The sequence below is a fragment of the Salvelinus namaycush genome, chromosome 15, assembly GCF_016432855.1.
Source record: "Salvelinus namaycush isolate Seneca chromosome 15, SaNama_1.0, whole genome shotgun sequence".
Taxonomy (NCBI): Eukaryota; Metazoa; Chordata; class Actinopteri; order Salmoniformes; family Salmonidae; genus Salvelinus; species Salvelinus namaycush.
The window spans coordinates 1,173,897-1,200,048 of NC_052321.1; the positions used below are offsets into that span (position 1 = coordinate 1,173,897).

The following is a 26,152-nucleotide window of genomic DNA, read 5'->3' on the forward strand; positions in this document are numbered from 1 at the left end:
GAGAGAGAGAGAGAGAGCGTGAGCAAGAGAGAGTAAAGCGCAGCAAATTGATATTCACTCTGATGCCAATAGTTTGGGTTTCTGACTGAAGTTTATAAAAAAAACAGCATGCACAGGCTACGGTACACTGATTGTACAAAACATTATGAACACCTGCTCTTTCCATGACATAGACTGACAAGGTGAAAACAGGGGAAAGCTATGATCCCTTTTTAATGTCACTTGTTAAATCCATTTCAATCAGTGTAGTGACAACTGTGGAATGCATTCGAGTCAACATGGGCCAGCATCCCTGTGGAACGCTTTCGACACCTTCTAGAGTCCATGCCCCGTCGAATTGAAGCTGTTCTGAGGGAAGAACAACTCAATATTAGGAAGGTGTTCTTAATGTTTTTATCAAAGAAATGTGTGGTTTACCCAGTAACCGCGTTGTCCACAGCCTATTGCGCACAAGGGAGAAAGCCTGTTGCTAGAGGCTATAGGCTATCTACTCAGTAATTCCCTTACCATAATTTTAAAAGTGACTTTAGTTAGTTATTCCATGCAGATCAAGCATGCTAAATGAATACCCTACACATCATCCTAAATGAATTCACCTTCAGCAATGAGCGAAATGTTTTAAATTGTTATTTTCCAGAGTATAGAATAAGACATTTTATTATAAAAGTATCTCCATAAAAAGTTAACCATATTTACAAAACCAAAAATACAAGTAAAAAGATATTGCACACAATCATTATCTTCAGCATTAAAACATCAGTATCGGTTTTCTGGTGAGGTACCTTTTAAAAACCGAACTTCACAAAAATACTGGCAATAAATTGGTCATGGCAAACCCTACTTTACTCACACTTTCCACACAAACATTCGCATAAAGAGAGCATGACAAATATGGGAACACAGAACAAATGGTATTAACAAATAAACCCTTGCAGGCGATCGTCTATTGACGTCATATGTTGAGATGTCCACGGTCAAAATAATAACTACAACTAAAACAAGCAGTTCTGCAACCATTGGGATAGGCCTATACATACATCACTAGTAAACAACACAAGTGAAAATGCTTGTGTGTGTCCCTGTGACACGTTATTGGAGCCGCAACTCTTGAAAAGTTGCAGTGTATGAAATGTGTTGAGACATAACTTATTTAATGGTGACGCCTAAAATTTGATAAAACTCTAGACATGAATAACGACGTTTCTTGAATTTCCAACACTTTGTCTGTATTGATCTAGCCAGTCTCTCAGCTCAGAGATGCGGTATCCCTCCGGCCCTCTACCTCCTTGGTAGACAATCTTTCCGTCTTGAAGTATGTAAAGTCTATCGAAATATGCTCCATATGCGGCGTTGGACGAGTTATCCATGCTGTCTGCGACAACAAGGCACCCAGGGACCTCACGGTTCATTATTTGAGCCGCACTGAGTCTGTCCTCGAGACAGCGGTGTTTGGGAATTTGGTAGGGAGCGTCAGAGCTCATCCATCCGTCCGACGGGTGCGCTTCCTCTATGTACACAACGACAGAGTCTGAGATATCAGCGTATTGCTGAACAACACGCTGGAACGCCTTCAAGCGTGTCATGAACGGTGGTCAGGTGCAGCTACCAAAGTTTAGAATGAGCGGTCTCTTGTCTTTGGCATAGTCAAGAATCCGGTTGCATCTCTGGTCGCCGAGCTGCACAACTTCAGTGTTGGGCGCTACATATCCAAGGTGCGCCGATTTTAAGAAGTCCAGTTTATGGCCATGCCAAACAGCTTTGATTGACTCCCAGCTGAACATTCGATTAGACTCGGAAATACATACTGGGGGGTCGACAATATTTCCTTCTTGTTCTTTCATTTTGGGGAAGACCCTCTTTCTTACGCAATGGAAATCGAGAAACCACAGCATTATCGCTGCCAAGAAGAAGCGAGGCAGTAAAATAAGACAGACAATTGCATTTTTCATAGCCTTGACTGTATTCATGCCGACTAATAATCGCAGACCGGCTAATATCTTTAGGCTATAGCTTCTAAAACTTCAGACAGACCGCGTTACTCTTGCGCTACGATCCTTTGCTGAAGTTGCGCTCTACATGTAACTTCCCTTTTTATAGCACAGGCAGTGGATTTGAATGAAAAACACCCCGCCTCCAAATCGTGGCCGACTCCTCACATGGCGGGGATTACCTTCTATTAATTTAGGCTACTGATGATAGGAGAGGCAGAGAGCGAGATGTGTGTGTGTGTGTGAGGAAGAAAACGAGATTTAACTCTGCCTCTGTAACGGATGTGAAATGGCTAGCTAGTTAGCGGGTACGCGCTACTAGCATTTCAATCAGTTACGTCACTTGCTCTGAAACCTAGAAGTAGTGTTGCACCTTGCTCTGCAAAGGGCCGCGGCCTTTGTGGCGCGCGATGGGTAACGATGCTTCGTGGGCGACCGTTGTTGATGTGTGCAGAGGGTCCCTGGTTCGCGCCCGTGTCGGGGCGAGGGGACGTACTAAAGTTATACTGTTACATTGGTGCCGTGACCCGGATCACTGGTTGCTGCGGAAAAGGAGGAGGTTGAAAGGGGGGTGAGTGTAACGGATGTGAAATGGCTAGCTAGTTAGCGGGTACGCGCTACTAGCATTTCAATCAGTTACGTCACTTGCTCTGAAACCTAGAAGTAGTGTTGCACCTTGCTCTGCAAAGGGCCGCGGCCTTTGTGGCGCGATGGGTAACGATGCTTCGTGGGCGACCGTTGTTGATGTGTGCAGAGGGTCCCTGGTTCGCGCCCGGGTCGGGGCGAGGGGACGTACTAAAGTTATACTGTTACACCTCCTCCTCCTCATAAGTAGCCTATATGCTTGTCTTTCTCGTCCAAAACACCTAACCGTGTACGTACGGCCAATTTCTTCCGACCCCAGCGTCTGGTGTTTGTTGCCTGGTGGAGCTTTCAGCTTTGCACAATATGAAACCACCCCACGACGCTGGTGTTTGATTGTATTGCTTTTATTGAGTCTGTTTATACATTTCATTATCAATCATTGGATTAGAGAGGGGTCAAATGCTCTAGTCTTATTTTACTGCCTACTTCATTCAAATAAACGGCACTTGACAATATTTATTCATAGCCTGAACAAGGGAACTTTATTTTAAACGTTCCATAACACACAGCCAAAACACCTATTCAGGTTTCAAGATGTCTATTATGTATAATTGGGTAACATTTCATTTTAAAGTGTTGTAGCGCACAATAACGGAATAAATTATGAAAAAAACGGTGACACAAGCTCTTCTGAAAATCCTAATAGAACAAGGATTCACAATTTAGATTTAGTAGCCTATATTGTAATTGCTAAACATTGTGTAACTATTCGTTTAGAGTTCACATCGACCCGTGTTAAAGATTATTAATGAATGGGGAGGAAAAGGCCACGGGTATTTTTTTGTTTGTTCACTCATCATCTGAATTCAATTAATTATGACAAAGTGAGTTTAATAACGATATGAATTAGGCAATGATATAACCACTACATTGCAGTTAACCATCAAACTCCTGTAGGTGCGTAATTACGCACAAGGCACTCATCGACACTCTCCCACTAAATTACAATAGGCCTACAAATAATATGCATAATCAGTCTGCAAATGTTAGTGCAAACAGCAAACTGCTAGGCTAGACTATAAACGCAACATGTAAAGTGTTGGTCACATGTTTCATGAGCTGAAATGAAAGATCCCAGACATTTTCCATACACACAAGAAGCTTATTTCTTTAAAATGTTGTGCACAAATTAGTTTACATCCCAGTTAGTGAGCATTTCTCCTTTGCCAAGATAATCCATCCACCTGACAGGTGTGGCTTATCAAGAACCTGATTAAGCAGCATGATCATTACACAGGTACACCTTGTGTTGGGGACAATAAAAGGCCACTCCAAAATGTGCAGTTCTGTCACACAGCACAATGCCACAGATGTCTCACATTTTGAGTGAGTGTGTAATTGGCGTGCTGACTGCAGCAATATCCACCAGAGCTGTTGCCAGATATTTTAATGTTAATTTCTCTACCAGAAATCACCTCCAACGTCATTTTAGAGAATTTAGCGGTACCTCCAATTGCCTCACAACCGCAGACCACGTGTAACCACGCCAGCCCAGGACCTCCACATCACACCAGTTCTTCCATGGCCTGCGTACTCACCATACATGTCACCCATTGAGCATGGTTGTTATGTTTTGGATCGACGTGTACGACAGCGTGTTCCAGTTCCCGCCAATATCCAGCAATTTAGCACAGCCATTGAAGAGGAGTGGGACAACATTCCACAGGCCACAATCAACAGCCTGATCAACTATATGCAAAGAAGATGTGTCCTTCCCAGTCATGTGAAATCCATAGATTAGAGCTTAATGAATGTGTTTTAAATTGACTGACTTCCTTATATGAACTGTTAAATCTTGAAATTGTTGAATGTTGCGTTTATATTCTTGTTCAGTGTAGCTAGAGAAGTCTGTATTAACTTTTTCAATGCTAGTTAAGGATACCATAGGCCAAGTTATCACCTATCACGTTGGATTTTTTTATTTTTTTATTTAACCTTTATTTAATCCACCTATCGTGTCAGATTTTGAAAATATACTTTACAGCGAAAGAAATCCAAGCTTTTGTGAGTGTAGCAATCAATGCTAGAACAGTTAGCCTTATACACTGCTCAAAAAAATAAAGGGAACACTTAAACAACACAATGTAACTCCAAGTCAATCACACTTCTGTGAAATCAAACTGTCCACTTAGGAAGCAACACTGATTGACAATACATTTCACATGCTGTTGTGCAAATGGAATAGACAAAAGGTGGAAATTATAGGCAATTAGCAAGACACCACCAATAAAGGAGTGGTTCTGCAGGTGGTGACCACAGACCACTTCTCAGTTCCTATGCTTCCTGGCTGATGTTTTGGTCACTTTTGAATGCTGGCGGTGCTTTCACTCTAGTGGTAGCATGAGACGGAGTCTACAACCCACACAAGTGGCTCAGGTAGTGCAGCTCATCCAGGATGGCACATCAATGCGAGCTGTGGCAAGAAGGTTTGCTGTGTCTGTCAGCGTAGTGTCCAGAGCATGGAGGCGCTACCAGGAGACAGGCCAGTACATCAGGAGACGTGGAGGAGGCCGTAGGAGGGCAACAACCCAGCAGCAGGACCGCTACCTTCGCCTTTGTGCAAGGAGGAGCAGGAGGAGCACTGCCAGAGCCCTGCAAAATGACCTCCAGCAGACCACAAATGTGCATGTGTCTGCTCAAACGGTCAGAAACAGACTCCATGAGGGTGGTATGAGGGCCCGACGTCCACAGGTGGGGGTTGTGCTTACAGCCCAACACCGTGCAGGACGTTTGGCATTTGCCAGAGAACACCAAGATTGGCAAATTCGCCACTGGCGCCCTGTGCTCTTCACAGATGAAAGCAGGTTCACACTGAGCACATGTGACAGACGTGACAGAGTCTGGAGACGCCGTGGAGAACGTTCTGCTGCCTGCAACATCCTCCAGCATGACCGGTTTGGCGGTGGGTCAGTCATGGTGTGGGGTGGCATTTCTTTGGGGGGCCGCACAGCCCTCCATGTGCTCACCAGAGGTAGCCTGACTGCCATTAGGTACCGAGATGAGATCCTCAGGCCCCTTGTGAGACCATATGCTGGTGCGGTTGGCCCTGGGTTTCTCCTAATGCAAGACAATGCTAGACCTCATGTGGCTGGAGTGTGTCAGCAGTTCCTGCAAGAGGAAGGCATTGATGCTATGGACTGGCCCGCCCGTTCCCCAGACCTGAATCCAATTGAGCACATCTAGGACATCATGTCTCGCTCCATCGACCAACGCCACGTTGCACCACAGACTGTCCAGGATTTGGCGGATGCTTTAGTCCAGGTCTGGGAGGAGATCCCTCAGGAGACCATCCGCCACCTCATCAGGAGCATGCCCAGGCGTTGTAGGGAGGTCATACAGGCACGTGGAGGCCACACACACTACTGAGCCTCATTTGGACTTGTTTTAAGGACATTACATTAAAGTTGGATCAGCCTGTAGTGTGGTTTTCCACTTAAATTTTGAGTGTGACTCCAAATCCAGACCTCCATGGGTTGATAAATTTGATTTCCATTGATAATTTTTGTGTGATTTTGTTGTCAGCACATTCAACTATGTAAAGAAAAAAGTATTTAATAAGAATATTTAATTCATTCAGATCTAGGATGTGTTATTTTAGTGTTCCCTTTATTTTTTTGAGCAGTGTATTAGCTTGGTTAGCTTGGTCACGAAAGTCAGAAAAGCAATAAAATTAATCGCTTACCTTTGATAATCTTCGGATGTTTGCACTCACGAGACTCCCAGTTACACAACAAATGTTATTTTTGTTCGATAAATATTACTTTTATCACAAACAAACGCCATTTGGGTTGCGCGTTATGTTCAGAAAACCAAAGCCTTGTTCCTTTCGACAAATTCCAAAAAGTATCCGTAATGGTCGTAGAAACATGTCAAATGTTTTTTATAATCAATCCTCAGGTTGTTTTTAACAAACATAATCGATAATATTTCAACCGGACCATAACCTATTCATTAAGAGAGAAAGGGAAAATGGAGAGCTCCTCTCGCGTGCGCAGGAACTATTCGGAGGACACCTGACTACTTTTGAAAAATCACGCTAATTTTTCAAAATAAAAGCCTGAAACTATGTCTAAAGCCTGGTCACAGCCTGAGGAAGCCATTGGAAAAGGAATCTGGTTGATACCCCTTTAAATGGAAGAAAGACGGTCCAGGAAACACAGATTTAAAAAAAAATATATCACTTCCGGGTTAGATTTGCTCAGGTTTTCGTCTGCAGAATACGTTTTGTTATACTCACAGACAATATTTTGACAGTTTTGGAAACTTTGGAGTGTTTTCTATCCTAATCTGTAAATTATATGCATATTCTACGATCTGGGCCAGAGAAAATGTCCATTTACCTTGGGAACGTTATTTTAACCAGGTAGGCTAGTTGAGAACAAGTTCTCATTTGCAACTGCGACCTGGCCAAGATAAAGCAAAGCAATTCGACACATACAACAACACAGAGTTACACATGGAATAAACAAAACATAGTCAATAATACAGTAGAACAAAAAGAAAACAAAAAGTCTATATACGGTGAGTGCAAATGAGGTAAGATAAGGGAGTCAAGGCAATAAATAGGCCATGGTGGCGAAGTAATTACAATATAGTAATTACACACTGGAATGGTAGATGTGCAAGTAGAGATACTGCGGTGCAAAGGAGCAAGATAAATAAATAAATACACTATGGGGATGAGGTAGGTAGATAGATGGGCTGTTTACAGATGGGCTATGTACAGGTGCAGTGATCTGTGAGCTGCTCTGACAGCTGGCACTTAAAGCTAGTGAGGGAGGTATGAGTCTCCAGCTTCAGAGATTTTTGCAGTTCGTTCCAGTCATTGGCAGCAGAGAACTGGAAGGAAAAATGACCAAAGGAGGAATTGGCTTTGGGGGTGACCAGTGAGATATACCTACCATATACCTTTATTAACTACCAAAAGGTAAGATGTTTTTTGTTATTGATCTGGTGTCGCTCTGCTTGCTAGTTTAAAGGACATTCAAAGTTCCTCCATAGAAACCTCTCCTCCTAAGTATAATTTTGTGGACTTAATTCACATAATTCATGTCATAACAAGATGACCAGCAGCTTTAAGCCTCCTCCTCAACCCTCTTTCGTTCTCTTCCCACCCGCAAAATTTCAGTCACACCTTGCGCCATACTTGTCTGTCCATCACATATGTAAACAACTAGTTTGCCTGCTCTTTCCGGAATGATTGGTGAAGTAATTTAATTAGCTAAATGTAAAAAACGGTTGGTTTCACAGGTTTAAAAAAGGAACAGAAATGAACCTTATAAAACATTACTTTGTTTTGGTTAGAACCGGTTCTGAACTTTATTTTGCTGGTCCGAGCACTGGAACGGTTTTTGGTTTTGTTCAGAATGAAACGATTAGGATGTCACGCCCTGATCTGTTTCACCTGTTCTTGTGATTGTCTCCACCCCCTCCAGGTGTGGCTTCTTTTCCCCAGTGTATTTATCCCTGTGTTTCCTGTCTCTCTGTGCCAGTTCATCTTTTATGTTTCCAAGTCAACCAGCGGTTTTCCGTTCTCCTGCTTTTTGCATTCTCCTTTTCTAGTCCTCCTGGTTTTGACCCTTGCCTGTTTCTGGACTTTGTACCCGCCTGCCTGACCATTCTGCCTGCCTTGACCTTGAGTCTGACTGCCACTCTGTACCTCCTGATCTGTTTTTGACCTTTTTGCCTGTCCACGACCACTCTCTTGCCTAACCCTTTGGATTAATAAATATTGTAAGACTCCAACCATCTGCCTCTTGTGTCTGCATTTGTGTCTCGCCTTGTGCCTTGATATTAGGAAATAATTTAGGTCCCAACCCCTGCTGAGAAGGTTGCTGCGTCTTGGGTTAGTTACAACCATTGGCGATTTTAGCATGTACATCTTGGTGGGACAAAAAAAAAAGAAGTGGGATACATGCCAGCAAAACCTCTACAAAACAAAACACTAAACAATACATTAATTCCACTTTAATGGTGACAAACGGTGCCCACAAACTGTTAGGGCCTACATAAAGCTGTCCCAACATCTTGACCACTGCTACACCTGGCTATCAGCGGAGCCTTATCTGGCAGCAAAACAGTTCATTCAGCCTCATTTACTGCCTTTAAAAAAACATAGCTGATATGGCTGCCTTTAAAAAAAAATAGCTGATATGGCTGACTTGCTTAAACAAATGTGGTTTCTAATGAGAATTGAGATGTACAAATTATCGCATAAGGGAACGACAAGCAGATAAGAGGCAATCTGTAATTTTGATTAAGACAATGAGCGAGCTCGGACGAACATACGGACGTACAGTAGTCAATATAACTATTTGTTTAGCACTTTTGAAATGTACAGCGACAGAATTCAGAACATGGGCCGTTCTTACAGTGTTCTCCCTGTACACCAAGTCAGAACCGTAGGATAAATAAAAAGGGCATATAAGCAAACAATGAAAGCTCTTACAATATTTGATGATTACACTTCTCTAACACAGGCTACAGGCTACATGTGCACCACCAAGTCAGAACAGTAGGTGAAATTAAGAAGGGTAAATAGACCAAATTATTAGGGTGAGGCACATGGGCTACTAACATTTTACTACACAACATACACTTAGTATTACTTTCTTAGCTACAGTATACATATCTCTTTGGCATATTACAAAATTTATGCAGCAGCATTCAATACATTTTTGGACTTACATTATTGTGCAGTGCTCACTTCAACAGGAAGGTGGGGCGGCGTTCCTTTGTGGACTAATTTGTTATCAAAGTCTGGCATTCTCTGGATTTATGGTGCCTTCAAAACAGCTGGGAACTCAAAAAAAACAAAACAAGGTTGAATCATGATGACGTCATTGATCTTCAGGTCTTAGCTCTAGAAAGAGGCCGGATTTACAAATCCGAGTTGGATGACCGTTCAAAACATATTTTCCCAGTCGGAGCTCGTTTATTCCCGACTTCCCAGTTGTCTTGAACTCACCGAAGTCAAGTTTTCTCAGTTCTGAGTTAAGTTGTTTTGAGCATGGCATATTATGCTTCATTGACAGCATGGCCAATGTTGAATGTTTATCATTTTAAACTTGGAAAAGAGCCCTTTAATCCCAGATTTGGGACCACACAGCCACCCCACTGAATAGCAGGCTAGTGATTGCTTTGCAATGATTGCAGCCCTGTCACTGATTCCTTCCAAACCAGTCATGGTTGAATTTGCGATTTCCAATTTGTTGTGTTATGTTTATGTCCAATGGCCGATGAGTACCGCTACGTTTTTTTCTATAATTTCTCTTCATATGACAAGGATTAAAAAGGATTTGCCAGTAGATTGTCAACTTGATTCATGATGATGACTGCTAGCTAAGATTTTGAAAGTATGATGTTGACATGATCAGTCCAATCAGAGCTACTGTACATATAACGTGATTTGACACCATTTTATCTGTTGCCAATGACCTTGAGCCTTCTTGGATGGGCACTTCTAATGTAACTCTATGGCAGCATCCAAGGGGCTAGAATTTGTTTTGTTCTTCCACAAGCTTCCCACAATAAGTTGGGTGAATTTTGGCCCATTCTTCCTGACAGAGTTGGTGTAACTGAGTCAGGTTTGTAGGCCTCCTTGCTCGCACACGCTTTTTCAGTTCTTCCCACACATTTTCTATAGGATTGAGGTCAGGGCTTTGTGTTGGCCACTCCAATACCTTGACTTTGTTGTCCTTAAGCCATTTTTCAACAACTTTGGAAGTATGCTTTGGGTCATTGTCCATTTGGAAGACCCATTTGCGACCAAGCTTTAACTTCCTGACAGATGTCTTGAGATGTTGCTTCAATATATCCACATCATTTTCCTACCTCATGATGCCATCTATTTTGTGAAGTGCACCAGTCCCTCCTGCAGCAAAACACCCCCACAACATGATGCTGCCACCCCCGTGCTTCAGGGTTGGGATGGTGTTCTTCGGCTTGCAAGCCTTGCCCTTTTTCCTCCAAACATAACGATGGTCATTATGGCCAAACAGTTCTATTTTTGTTTCATCAGACCAGAGGACATTTCTCCAAAAAGTACGATCTTTGTTCCCATGTGCAGTTGCAAACCGTAGTCTGGCTTTTTTATGGCGGTTTTGGAGCGGTATGAAGGCTACATGGTCCCATGGTGTTTATACTTGTATATTGTTTATATTACATATTGTTTCTACAGATGAACGTGGTATCTTCAGGCATTTGGAAATTGCTCCCAAGGATGAAGTAGACTTGTGGAGGTCTACAATTTTTTTCTGAGGTCTTGACTGATTTATTTTGATTTTCCCATGATATCAATCAAAGAGGCACTGAGTTTGAAGGTAGGCCTTAAAATACATCCATGGGTACACCTCTAATTCACTCAAATGATGTCAATTAGCCTATCAGAAGCTTCTAAAGCCAGGACATCATTTTCTGGAATTTACCAAGCTGTTTATAGGCACAGTCAACTTAGTGTATGTAAACTTCTGACCCACTGGAATTGTGATACAATGAGAAAATACAAATACAATAAGTGATATAATCTGTCTTAAACACTTGTAGGAAAAATTACTTATGTCATGCACAAAGTAGATGTCCTAACCAACTTGCAATAACTACAGTTTGTTAACAAGAAATTTGTGGAGTGGTTGAAAAACGAGTTTTAATGACTCCAACCTAAGTGTATGTAAACTTCCGACTTCAACTGTATATATTTTTTACATTGTTTGCAAACTGATATGTGACACGTATTAATGCCAAAATAACATTAAAAACAGACAAGCCCCCCCAATATATATATATACAGTATATATTTTATTTACATTTCTTGCAAAGAAAATGTGAGGCTCGAAATGACGAGGCGCCACTGGTTACAACATTCTTTCAATACAATGGATCTTGAATTTTCACGTATTAAAATATCACACAAATCCCCCAAAAATATGTAAACCTATAGGGCTAAGATTTGCAGGAAAGTGAGAGGTATTTATGCACTCTTAGTGCATATAGTTACGATTCGACCCAATAAGGCCCTATGTTGTCCTTTTTCCTTTAGCACATTGATCAAACTGTCAAAATTAGGCTATCAGTTAATATATCTCATAACCCACTAGGCACACACTGGTTGAATCAATGTTGTTTCCACGTCATTTCAACAAAATTACCTTGAACCAATGTGGAATAGACGTTGAATTGACATCTGTGCCCAGTGGGAATGCCCAGGTGCCGGCTGTCAGTAATTGTGTGTAGGCTATGTTTTTGAAGTAAACAAAAATGAATAAGAATCAAATGAAATTACACTTCTAATAATTTACATAATCGCGTCATCTCCATCCCGTGGTAGACCTATCCAGTGGAGTAGGTTAGTGTGCAACGGTGCGTCGATCCGCACACAGCAGGCTCTGTCTTTGATAGCAGTTATACAAACTGTGACTATATGTGTCACATGAAACTTAACTTCGTTCTTCTCTCAAGCTATTTGAACAGAAAATGGCCCTTTGCATCATAATGTTGTTCTGACCTTTCAGAGTTCAATATCTGATCTATCTTATCTTGATCACTGGAAAGGAGCTACACACAGTGTTTATGGACCATTTATCTTTTAGATATCTGTGACCTGTGCAATGATCATTATCATTCCATATTACATTTACATTTAAGTCATTTAGCAGACACTCTTATCCAGAGCGACTTACAAATTGGTGCATTCACCTTATGATATCCAGTGGAACAACCACTTTACAATAGTGCATCTAAATCTTTGAAGGGGGGGTTAGAAGGATTACTTTATCCTATCCTAGGTATTCCTTAAAGAGGTGGGGTTTCAGGTGTCTCCGGAAGGTGGTGATTGACTCCGCTGACCTGGCGTCGTGAGGGAGTTTGTTCCACCATTGGGGTGCCAGAGCAGCGAACAGTTTTGACTGGGCTGAGCGGGAACTGTACTTCCTCAGAGGTAGGGAGGCGAGCAGGCCAGAGGTGGATGAACGCAGTGCCCTTGTTTGGGTGTAGGGCCTGATCAGAGCCTGAAGGTACGGAGGTGCCGTTCCCCTCACAGCTCCGTAGGCAAGCACCATGGTCTTGTAGCGGATGCGAGCTTCAACTGGAAGCCAGTGGAGAGAGCGGAGGAGCGGGGTGACGTGAGAGAACTTGGGAAGGTTGAACACCAGACGGGCTGCGGCGTTCTGGATGAGTTGTAGGGGTTTAATGGCACAGGCAGGGAGCCCAGCCAACAGCGAGTTGCAGTAATCCAGACGGGAGATGACAAGTGCCTGGATTAGGACCTGCGCCGCTTCCTGTGTGAGGCAGGGTCGTACTCTGCGAATGTTGTAGAGCATGAACCTACAGGAACGGGTCACCGCCTTGATGTTAGTTGAGAACGACAGGGTGTTGTCCAGGATCACGCCAAGGTTCTTAGCACTCTGGGAGGAGGACACAATGGAGTTGTCAACCGTGATGGCGAGATCATGGAACGGGCAGTCCTTCCCCGGGAGGAAGAGCAGCTCCGTCTTGCCGAGGTTCAGCTTGAGGTGGTGATCCGTCATCCACACTGATATGTCTGCCAGACATGCAGAGATGCGATTCGCCACCTGGTTATCAGAAGGGGGAAAGGAGAAGATTAATTGTGTGTCGTCTGCATAGCAATGATAGGAGAGACCATGTGAGGATATGACAGAGCCAAGTGACTTGGTGTATAGCGAGAATAGGAGAGGGCCTAGAACAGAGCCCTGGGGGACACCAGTGGTGAGAGCACGTGGTGCGGAGACAGATTCTCGCCACGCCACCTGGTAGGAGCGACCTGTCAGGTAGGACGCAATCCATGCGTGGGCCGCGCCGGAGATGCCCAACTCGGAGAGGGTGGAGAGGAGGATCTGATGGTTCACAGTATCAAAGGCAGCCGATAGGTCTAGAAGGATGAGAGCAGAGGAGAGAGAGTTAGCTTTAGCAGTGCGGAGCGCCTCCGTGACACAGAGAAGAGCAGTCTCAGTTGAATGACTAGTCTTGAAACCTGACTGATTTGGATCAAGAAGGTCATTCTGAGAGAGATAGCAGGAGAGCTGGCCAAGGACGGCACGTTCAAGAGTTTTGGAGAGAAAAGAAAGAAGGGATACTGGTCTGTAGTTGTTGACATCGGAGGGATCGAGTGTAGGTTTTTTCAGAAGGGGTGCAACTCTCGCTCTCTTGAAGACGGAAGGGACGTAGCCAGCGGTCAAGGATGAGTTGATGAGCGAGGTGAGGTAAGGGAGGAGGTCTCCGGAAATGGTCTGGAGAAGAGAGGAGGGGATAGGGTCAAGCGGGCAGGTTGTTGGGCGGCCGGCCGTCACAAGACGCGAGATTTCATCTGGAGAGAGAGGGGAGAAAGAGGTCAAAGCACAGGGTAGGGCAGTGTGAGCAGAACCAGCGGTGTCGTTTGACTTAGCAAACGAGGATCGGATGTCGTCGACCTTCTTTTCAAAATGGTTGACGAAGTCATCCGCAGAGAGGGAGGAGGGGGGGGGAGGGGGAGGAGGATTCAGGAGGGAGGAGAAGGTGGCAAAGAGCTTCCTAGGGTTAGAGGCAGATGCTTGGAATTTAGAGTGGTAGAAGGTGGCTTTAGCAGCAGAGACAGAAGAGGAAAATGTAGAGAGGAGGGAGTGAAAGGATGCCAGGTCCGCAGGGAGGTGAGTTTTCCTCCATTTCCGCTCGGCTGCCCGGAGCCCTGTTCACATATCACATATCACATATTGATAAGATATTGATAACGTATTGATAGTGTATTGATAACATATTGATAACTGACCTTTGATGTCATCAGTTCTTTTCAGCCTTCTCCCTTCGTAAACAACCACACGCTCTCTTGAGGGCAGCGAACCACTCAAGGAAAGCCTTTCAAAGTGTGTGGTGACTCTTCAACCCAAATCACATGACACTGGGAGTTTTGCGAGCATGTGACTCATTGCCATGAACCCTTTTAACATTTTTGAGAAATTGTCACCTATCTTTGTGTCTTGTCTTGTTCAGTACTTTAAAGTAATATGTTTTTTAAAATTATTTTTATTTAATTTATCTTTTATCTAACTAGGCAAGTCAGTTAAGAACAAATTCTTATTTACAATGACGGCCTACCAAAAGGCAAAAGGCCTCCTGCGGGGACAGGGATTAAAAATATAATAAATAAATAAAAATATAGGACAAAACACACGACAAGAGAGACAACACAACACTACATAAAGAGAGACCTAAGACAACAACATAGCATGGCAGCAATACAAGCCAACACAGCATGGTAGCAACACAACATGACAACAACATGATAGCAACACATGGCAGCAGCACAACATGGTAGCAACACAACATGGCAGCAACACAACATGGTAGCAACACAACATGGCAGCAGCACAACATGGTAGCAACACAACATGGCAGCAGCACAACATGGTAGCAACACAACATGGCAGCAGCACAACATGGCAGCAGCACAACATGGTAGCAACACAACATGGTAGCAACACAACATGGCAGCAGCACAACATGGTAGCAACACAACATGGCAGCAGCACAACATGGTAGCAACACAACATGGCAGCAGCACAACGTGGTAGCAACACAACATGGCAGCAGCACGGAGCTTTTCTCATTTTTATCCTCCAGTCAACAGTTATAAATTATGCTTCCTTCCCCCTCTATCCAAGATGGGTATTTGATAGTCGGCCAATATCTAAATCAAATGACATAAAATGTTGCTCCACATTTGGCTGAATGCGGTGAAACAAAACAGAAATACAGTTCTCTGTGTCTATGTTATTGACCTATTGCATGTAGCTCTTTTCACCCAGTTGAAGCAGTTTACATTATCTCATGACCTCATCCTCTTGTAATGTGGAACACCCACCTGGAAATGTACATCTACTGGGATAGCACACCCCCCGCAGCCCCCCCCCCCCATAAGCATTTTTTATTTATTTTTGGGGTTGGTGTCCCCCCGGAGGTCGAGCCCCCGAGATAGTATATGAAAAAGTCATAAGCCATCAAATAAATGTTTAGAATTACATAAAATGAGCTTTAAAACAGCAACATTTTCTTTCAGCCTCATGGCAAAATGTGTAAAATAGCAGGGTATTAGCTCAGAGATTCTTAAAGATCAGGACAATCCTTGTCCTGCAGGGAAACTTTATTTCTATAGTAATAAAATATATTACTATATATTTATGGTAATTTTACAAGGGAAAATATATTTTCTGAAATTTCTAAATACTTTCAATATTATTCATTTGCATGTCAGCTCTATGCCTGGAAATGTCCTTGTCAGGAGAAAAGGATCACAACTTCAAACTCTCCAAAAGTGTGTATAAAATTCTAAAAACTGGCAATAATGGATATTAACTGAAAAATAATCTATCCCTCTGTGATTTTAAAGAATATTTCTCTCAAAACTGTGATTCCTTGTCTCGTTGGCATTAAGGATCGGGGGACAGACGCAGGAATGCGTTATAGTTTTTTAAAATTAAGCCCAAATTACGGCGTGACGTGTAAAACGAAGAGACGAAGACCAAACAAACACGTAACAAAACACAGGGTAGAAACCCAAAACAAAAGAGCAAAAGAGTACCTCGAATAATTAACACACGTGCACAATGATTAACACACGGGACGAGACCCGTAATCATCTGCGCAACCCACAATGGCAAGGTAAAGCCAAAACACACAGCACAGGTACACACACGCACAAACGGACATAGTAACAATAATCGACAAGACCATGGTGAACAAAGGGCACATATATAATCCGTGGGAATAGGGGCCAGGTGTGTGTAATGAAAGTTCTGGAGGGATCTGTGACATTCCTAAAATAAGTGTAATAAGATGGTGGTCTGATAGTCAGGGATTATGAGGAAAAACGTTAAGATCCACAATATTTATTCCATGGGACAAAACTAGGTCCAGCTTATGATTGTGGCAGTGAGTAGGTCTGGTCACATGTTGGACAAAACCCATTGAGTCGATGATGGCTCCGAAGGCCTTTTGGAGTGGGTCTGTGGAATTTTCCATGTGAATATTAAAGTCACCAAAAATTTGAATATTATCTGCCAGGACTTCAGGGAGCTCAGTGAAGAACGCTGTATACGGCCCAGGAGCACTGTAAACAGTAGCTATAAAAAGTGATTGCGTAGGCTGCATAGATTTCATGACTAGAAGCTCAAAAGACAAAAATGCAGAAATTGACATTTGCTTTCGTAAATGTTAGCAACAACTCCTTCTTTGCGGGATGCGTGGGGGATATGGTCACTAGTGTAACCAGGAGGAGAGGCCTTATTTAACACAGTAAATTCCTAAGGCTTAAGCCATGTTTCAGTCAGGCCAATGAAGATTATGATCAGTGATTAGTTAATTGACTATAACTGCCTTGGAAGTGAGGCATCTAACATTATGTAGCCCTATTTTAAGATGTGAGATATCACAATCTATTTCAATAATGGCAGGAATGGAGGAGGTCTTTAATCCAGTGAGAATGTTAAAGCGAACACCGCCATGTTTAGTTATGACCAACATAGATCGAGGCACAGACACGGTCTCAATGGGGATAGCTGAGCTGACTACACTGACTATGCTAGTGGCAGACTTCACTAAGTTGGCAGGCTGTCTGACAGCCTGCTGCCTGGCCTGCACCTTATCTCATTGTGGAGCTAGAGGAGTTAGAGCCCTGTCTATGTTCATAGATAAGATGAGAGCACCCCTCCAGCTAGGATGGAATCTGTCACTCCTCAGCAGGGCAGGCTTGGTCCTGTTTGTGGATGAGTCCCAGAAAGAGGGCCAATTATCTACAAATTATATCTTCTGGGAGGGGCAGAAAACAGTTTCCAACCAGCGATTGAGTTGTGAGACTCTGCTGTAGAGCTCATCATTCCCCCTAACTGGGAGGGGGACAGAGACAACTAATCGATGCGACACGTCTTTCTAGCTAATTTACACGCTGAAGCTATGTTGTGCTTGGTGACCTCCTGACTATTTCATCCGAGCATCATTGGTGCTGACGTGGATAACAATATCCCTATACTCTCTACACTCGCCAGTTTTAGCCTTAGCCAGCACACTTCAGATTAGCCTTTATGCCAGTAGCCCTGCCCCCTGGTAAACAGTGTATGATTGCCGGATGATTCTTTTAAAGTCTAATACTGGGCGTAATGGAGTTGCCAATGACTAGGGTTTTCAATTTGTCAGAGCCAATGGTGGGAGGCTTCGGCGGCTCAGACCCCGTAACGGGGGGAGGAGAGACCAGAGAAGGCTCGGCCTCTGACTCCGACTAGTTGCTTAATGGGGAGAAGCGGTTGAAAGTTTCTGTCGGCTGAATGAGCGACACCGGTTGAGCATTTCCTTCCAGAAGCCTTGAGAAAATTGTCCGGCTGCGGGGACTGTAGGCAGACGCTGTTTCATCCTTTCTTACACTTAAATGACCCTTGCCTAACGATTGCATCTAAAGCTGGGCTCGCGGCATGGCTATCCTCAGCATAAGGTGATAGTTTTCCTGCATATTATGAGTACAGCGACTGCAATTAGATGGCATAGTGTTAATGTTACTACTTAGCTTAGGATAGTGGAGGTCCTGTAGAACCATGTTCAGATAAAGCGTCCGGGGTGAAAAAGTTGAATGAATAAAGTTGAGCGAGGAAAAAAACTTAAATGTGTAAAATTAAGATTTTGATTAAACGGTTATTAAAAATGTAAAAGTAAAAACCGTAAAGTTGGCAGGTAGTCAAGCAGAAACAAATTAGCAACAAACAGCATAGCAGCACGGAGACTATTTGCTTAGAATGATTTGTAGCTACAGTGGCTTGCGAAAGTATTCATCCCCTGGCATTTTTCCTATTTTGTTGCCTTACAACCTGGAATTAAAATAGATTTTTTGGGGGTTTGTATCATTTGATTTACACAACATGCCTATCACTTTGAAGATGCAAAAATATTTTTTCTTGTGAAACAAACAAGAATTAAGACAAAAAAAATAGAAAACTTGAGCGTGCATAACTATTCACCCCCCAAAGTCAATACATTGTAGAGCTACCTTTTGCAGCAATTACAGCTGCAAGTCTCTTGGGATATGTCTCTATAATCTTGGCACATCTAGACACTGGTATTTTTGCCCATTCTTCAAGGCAAAACTGCTCCAGCTCCTTCAAGTTGGATGGGTTCCGCTGGTGTACAGCAATCTTTAAGTCATACCACAGATTCTCAGTTGGATTGAGGTCTGGGCTTTGACTAGGCCATTCCAAGACATTTAAATGTTTCCCCTTAAACCACTCGGGTGTTGCTTTAGCAGTATACTTAGGGTCATTGTCCTGCTGGAAGGTGAACCTCCGTCCCAGTCTCAAATCTCGGGAAGACTGAAACAGGTTACCCTCAAGAATTTCCCTGTATATAGCGCCATCCATCATTCCTTCAATTCCGACCAGTTTCCCAGTCCCGGCCAATGATGCTGCCACCACCATGCTTCACTGTGGGGATGATGTTCTCGAGGAGATGAGAGGTGTTGGGTTTGCCCCAGAGATAGCCATGGCCAAAAAGCTCAATTTTAGTCTCATCTGACCAGAGTCAGAGTTCTATATGTTTGGGGAGTTTCCCACATGCCTTTTGGTGAACACCAAACGTGTTTGCTTATTCTTTTCTTTAAGCAATAGCTTTTTTTCTGGCCACTCTTCTGTAAAGCCCAGCTCTGTGGAGTGTATGGCTTAAAGTGGTCCTATGACAGATATGACAGATGACAGATGCCTCTCTGATGAATGCCCTCCTTGCCTGGTTCGTGAGTTTTGGTGGGCGACCCTCTCTTGGCAGGTTTGTTGTGGTGCCATATTCTTTCCATTTTCTAAAAATGGATTTAATGGTTCTCTGTGGGATGTTCAAAGTTTCTGATATATTTTTTATAACCCAACCCTGATCTGTACTTCTCCACAACTTTGTCCATGACATGTTTGGAGGGCTCCTTGGTCTTCATGGTGCCGCTTGCTTGGTGGTGCCCCTTGCTTGGTGGTGTTGCAGACTCTGGGGCCTTTTAGAACAGGTGTATATATACTGAGATCATGTGACAGATCATGTGACACTTAAAGTCCACCTGTGTGCAATCTAACTAATTATGTGACTTCTGAAGGCAATTGGTTGCACCAGATCTTATTTAGGGGCTTCACTGCAAAGGGGGTGAATACATATGCACACACCACTTTTCAGTTTGAATTTTTTTTGATTTTTTTGAAACAAGTTATGTTTTTCATTTCACTTTACCAATTTGGACTATTTTGTGTATGTCCATTACATGAAATCCAAATAAAAATCAATTTAAATGACAGGCTGTAATGCAACAAAATAGGAAAAACGCCAAGGGGATCAATACTTTTGCAAGGCACTGTATCATCTATCTGTACATGACAGCATTACCCTCTGTAGCGCCTTGCGGTCGGAGGCCGAGCAGTTGCCATACCAGGCGGTGATGCAACCAGTCAGGATGCTCTCGATGGTGCAGCTGTAGAAATTTTTGAGGATCTGAGGACCCATGCCAAGTCTTTTCAGTCTCCTGAGGGGGAATAGGCATTGTTGTGCCCTCTTCACAACTGTCCTAGTGTGTTTGGACCATGACTGAAGTGGAGCGGTTCGAGAGTTTCAAGTTCCTTGGTGTCCACATCACCAACAAACTATCATGGTCCAAACACACCAAGACAGTTGTGAAGAGGGCACGACAACATCTTTTCCCCCTCAGGAGACTGAAAAGATTTGGCATGGGTCCCCAGATCCTGATACAGCTGCAAAATCGAGAGCATCCTGGTATGGCAACTGCTCGGCATCTGACCATAAGACGCTACAGAGGGTAGTGTGTACGGCCCAGTACAACACTGGGACCAAGCTTCCTGACATCCAGGTCCTACTAGGCGGTGTCATAGGAAGACCCCCCCCCCTTATGTTTTTACACCTATGACCTATGACCTTATGTTTTTACACTGCTGCTACTCGCTGTTTATTATCTATGGATAGTCACTTTGCAAATTACCTCGACTTACCTGTACCCCCGCACATTGACTCGGTACCGGTAGCCCCTGTATCTAGCCTCATTATTGTTATATACATTTATTTATTGAACTGCAATGTTGGTTAAGGGCTTGTAAGTAAGCATTTCACGTTAATGTCTACACCTGTTGTATTTGGCCCATGTGACAAATAAAAATTTGATTTGATATAGCCTGATCCGCTGCCGTCGGGGGTTCGCCAAATAAAAATGTATTTCACATTTTCAAACAGAACATTTGTATTTTCCAACGGGACTATACATTTGGGTGAGTTTTTTTCTCTCGCCTGAGTAGCTTCGTTTCACTGCCAAAAATAAAATTAAACCATCTAGTGTTCAGTGAAATTATTTAATTTACCTTTATTTAACTAGGCAAGTCAGTTAAGAACAAATTCTTATTTACAATGACGGCCTAGGAACTGCCTTGTTCAGGGGCAGAATGACAGATTTTTACCTCGTCAGCTTGGGGATTTGATCTTTCAACCTTTCGGTTACTAGTCCAACGCTCTAACCACTTGCCGAAATAACAACACAATGTCAAATACAGGTAGCCTAGTCAAATAATTAGCATCCAATCACATTAACCGTTACTCTCTCGCAGGAAACCTTCATATGACAATTTGAGAAATAAGCCACAGGAGTTTTTTGAGCGAGAATAAAGATGACTTTTGAGTAGTAAGACATGTATGAAAGCAACAGATACCATTAATAAGAAGGGGCTAGAAGCGTCTTATATGGTGAGCTACCGAGTGGCTAGGACAGGCAAGCCCCATACTATTGTGGAGGACTTAATTCTTCCTGCTGCCGCGGATATGGCTGGGACAATGCTGGGGGAAAAGGCCCCAAAAACTATACAGACAATGCCTTCATCAAACAACACTGTTTCCCGTCGCATCAGTGACATGACAAGAGATGTTTTGAAACAATTACTGCTTTGCGTACAAGCCAGTGGATTATATGCGTTACAGCTGGATGAGTCAACAGACGTAGCGGGCCTGGCACAGCTCCTGGTATACGTCTGTTACGTTTATGGGGGGTCAATTAAGGAAGACATCTTCTTCTGCAAACCACTGGAAACCAGGACAACATGAGAGGATCTTTTTTTAAGTACTGGACATCTTTGTGACATCAAATGGACTTTGGTATCTGTACTGATGGCGCAAAAAGCCATGACAGGGAGACATAGTGGAGTGGTAACGCGTGTGCAAGCAGTTGCTCCCGACGCCACTTGGGTACACTGCAGCATCCACCGAGAGGCTCTTGCTGCCAAGGGAATATCTGACAGCTTGAAATACGTTTTGGACACTACAGTGAACATTTTTAACTTTGTTAAAGCAAGGCCCCTGAACTCTTGTGTATTTTATGTATTGTGCAATGATATGGGCAGCGACCATGTAACGCTTTTACAACATACACAAGTGTGCTGGTTATCAAGGGGCAAAGTATTGACATGTTTTTTTTTTTAATTGAGAGATGAGCTTAAAGTTTTCTTTACTGAGCATAATTTTCACTTGTCTGACCGCTTGCGTGAGTTTCTCACACGACTGGCCTGTCTGGGTGATGTTTTGTCTCGCCTGAATGATCTGAATCTAGGATTACAGGGACTCTCCGCAACTATATTCAATGTGCGGGACAAAATTGAGGCTATGATTAAGAAGTTGGAGCTCTTTTCTGTCTGCATTAACAAGGATAACACAGAGGTCTTTCCATCATTGTATGATTTTTTTGTGTGCAAATTAACTCAAGCTTACGAACAATGTCAAATGTGATACAGCGAAGCAACTGAGTGAGCTGGGTGCGCAATTACGCAGGTACTTTCCTGAAATGGACGACACAAACAACTGGATTCGTTATCCCTTTCATGCTCTGCCTCCAGTCCACTTACCGATATCTGAACAAGAGAGCCTCATCGAAATTGCAACAAGTGGTTCTGTGAATATTGAATTGAATCAGAAGCAACTGCCAGACTTCTGGATAGGGCTGCGCTCAGAGTTTCTTGTCTTGGCAAATCGCACTGTTAAGACACTGATGCACTTTGCAACCACGTTCCTATGTGAGAGTGGATTCTCGGCCCTCACTGGCATGAAAACTAAATACAGGCACAGACTGTGTGTGGAAAATGATTTAAGACTGAGACTCTCTCCAATACAACCCAACATTGCAGAGTTATGTTTATCCTTTCAAGCACACCCTTCTCATTAACCTGTGGTGAGTTATTCCCCATTTTCGATGAACACATAAGGTTTTATATGTAAGATTGCTAAATAAAGAGCAAAATGATTGATTATTATTATATTATTATTTGTGCCCTGGTCCTACAAGAGCTCTTTGTCACTTCCTACGAGCCGGGTTGTGACAAAAAGTCACACTCATTCTTATGTTTAATAAATGTATCATATAGTGTGTGTGTGGCAGGCTTACAATGATGGCAAAAAACAACATTTGAGAGTGCGCTGACCCTGGTGCTAGAGAGGGTACGCAGCTGGAGGTTGAATGTTTGAAGGGATACGAGACTATAAAAAGTTCTGGAACCACTGCTCTAGAGGTATGTCATGTATGGTATGACAACCAATGACAACAGGTAACCAGGCTAGCAATTTTTTTTTTTTTTAATTGCTTAGTGAATCTTTTCACCATCCAAGGGTGTGGGAATTTCCCATTTGAACCCCTGACATTATAAATGTTTTATTTAACCAGGTAAGTCAGTTAAGAACAAATGTTTATTTACAATGACGGCCTACACCGGTTAAACTCAGACGACACTGGCCAAATTGTGCCCTGCCCTATGGGACTCCCAATCAAAGGCCGGTTGTGATACGACCCGAATTCAAATCAGGGTGTCTATAGTGATGCCTCAAGCACTGAGATGCAGTGCCTTAGACTGCTGAGCCACTCGGAAGGGATATGATTGATGGAAAAGGAGAAGTAGTTTTCCCTCGTTATGAGTTTTGACCAAGATCATGCGATACTTAGCAGTGTGATACACTACATGTCCAAAAGTATGTGGACACCTGCTCGGTGAACATCTCATTCCAAAATCATGTGCTTTAATATGGAGTTGGTCCCCTCTTTCCTGCTATAACAGCCTCCACTCTTCTGGGAAGGATTTCCACTAGATGTTGGAACATTGCTGTGGGGGACTTGCTTCCATTCAGCCACAAGAGCATTAGTGAGGTCAGGCACCGATGTTGGGCGATTAGGCCTGGCTTGCAGTCGGCGTTCCAATTCATCCCAAAGGTGTTCGAGGGGGTTGAGGTCAGGGCTCTGTGCAGGCCAGTCAAGTTCTTCCACACCGATCTCGACAAACCATTTCTGTATGGACCTCGCTTTGTGCACGGGGGCATTGTCATGCTGAAACAGGAAAGGGCCTTCCCCAACCTTTGTCACAAAGTTGGAAGTACAGAATCGTCTAGAATGTCATTGTATGCTGTAGCGTTAAGATTTCCCTTCACTGGAACTAAGGGGGCTGACCCGAACCATAAAAAACAGCCCAGACCATTATTCCTCCTCCACTAAACTTTACAGTTGGCACTATGCATTGGTGCAGATAGCGTTCTCCTGGCATCCGCCAAACCCAGATTTGTTCGTTGGACTGCCAGATGGTAAAGCGTGATTCATCACTCCAAAGAACGTGTTTCCACTGCTCCAGAGCCCAATGGCAGCGAGCTTTACACCACTCCAGCCGACGCTTGGCATTGCACATGGTGAGCTTAGGCTTCTGTGTGACTACTCGGCCATGGAAACCCATTTCATGAAGCTCCCGACAAACAGTTATTGTGCTGACGTTGCTTCCGGAGGCAATTTGGAACTGTGGAGTGAGTCTTTCAACCCAGGACAGACGATTTTTACTCGCTACGCGCTTCAGCACTCAGCGGCCCCTTTATGTGAACTTGTGTGGCCTACCAATTTGCGGCTGAGCCGTTGTTGCTCCTAGACGTTTCTCCTTCACAATAACAGCACTTACAGTTGACTGACTTGTTGGAAAGGTGGCATCCTATGACGGTGCCATGTTGAAAGTCACTGAGCTCTTTCAGTAAGGCCATTCTACTGCCAATTTTTGTCTATGGAGATTGCATGGATGTGTGCTGGATTTTATACACTTATCAGCAACGGATGTGGCTCAAATAGCCGTATCCACAAATTTTAAAGGGTGTCGACATGCTTTTGTATATATAGTTTATGTTGGCCTGATAACTTCTGCTCATGAACAATGTTTGTGCTTCAACAGAGCCAGGCCCAGTTAATGGGACCTGTTGACCATTAGCCCATGACACACTGATGGCCAGTTTGAGTCCCTGCTGAGATCACCAGATTCTCAGACTTTTTACTCAGTATCTGCTCTCTGAATGCAGTAGGACGTGCTGGCCTTGCTTCGTTCCGCAACGAGCCATTGTTTATAGATGGCTCGTTGTGGAAGCTTCTGTAACCTGGCCTCCTAGATCAATCAAACCTAAACTTTGGTTGATCAAGCATTTCAAACACGTTTTCATCCAGGGTCTCACATTCTACGCCTGAAGAAGTGGAAGATTACGTGGTAGCTTCCTCTCACGTGACTGCACAGTCTAAAATGGACTGCAATGGCAGCCCACCTGTGGAAAATGGGATACCCTGGATAATAATGTGTTTCAAAAGCTTATTTGATAGCGAAGGACTCGTTTAACCCGACGAATCGTAAATATTGTTCCAAGAGATACTGAATATGCCTCTGACTGGAAACTTAATTTTGCTGAAACAGAATAGTTTAGGATTGGTTGATCAAGGACGGCAGGCTATGGAAGGTTCCGCAATTAGCCATCTGTCAATAATGGACGTAAAGTTTCAATATACTATGTCAATCTGTGGTCCTGGCTATCATTCTGAGGACATGTAACCAGTACTGAAGCACAGTCTGAGAGCAAGATCACACACCGATACAGAAACAGAAAGAAAATCAACACTGCAGTGTTCAGTTTCAACGGTTTAATTTCTGCAGTGATATATTTCCTATGGAGATGGATAGAGTTGCAATACTGCATCTATCTAGGTGACTATTACTTATCATCTAGCTGTTCCAGATGACTATTATTTATAGTCTACCTACACCTAGTCGTTCTCTTACTCTTGTTTATCTGCATCTTTTTCAGAGATTGACTTGCAGTCTGTAACGATTCTCGTCTGGTGAAGGAGAAGAGGACCAAAATGCAGCGTGGTAAGTGTTCGTCATATTTTAATAATAACCGAACACGACAAAATACAAAAATAACAAAGTGAATGATAACGAAAACCGAAACAGTCCTGAAAGGTGACACAAACACAAAAACAGGAAACAACCACCCACAAACACAGGTGGGAACAGGCTACCTAAGTATGATTCTCAATCAGAGACAACGATAGACAGCTGCCTCCTGATTGAGAACCATACCAGGCCAAACACACAGAAATACAACACAAGGACAACATAGAACACCAGACATAGAATGCCCACCCAAACTCACGCCCTGACCAACCAAAATAGAGACATAAAAAGGATCTCTAC

At 43.3% G+C, this 26,152-nt stretch overlaps 1 pseudogene; it reads right to left on the reverse strand.

Moving 5' to 3' along the window:
* Positions 1-1,181: 1,181 nt before the first annotated feature.
* LOC120059798 lies at positions 1,182-1,979 on the reverse strand (annotated as a pseudogene).
* Between the last annotated feature and the right edge of the window lie 24,173 nt (positions 1,980-26,152).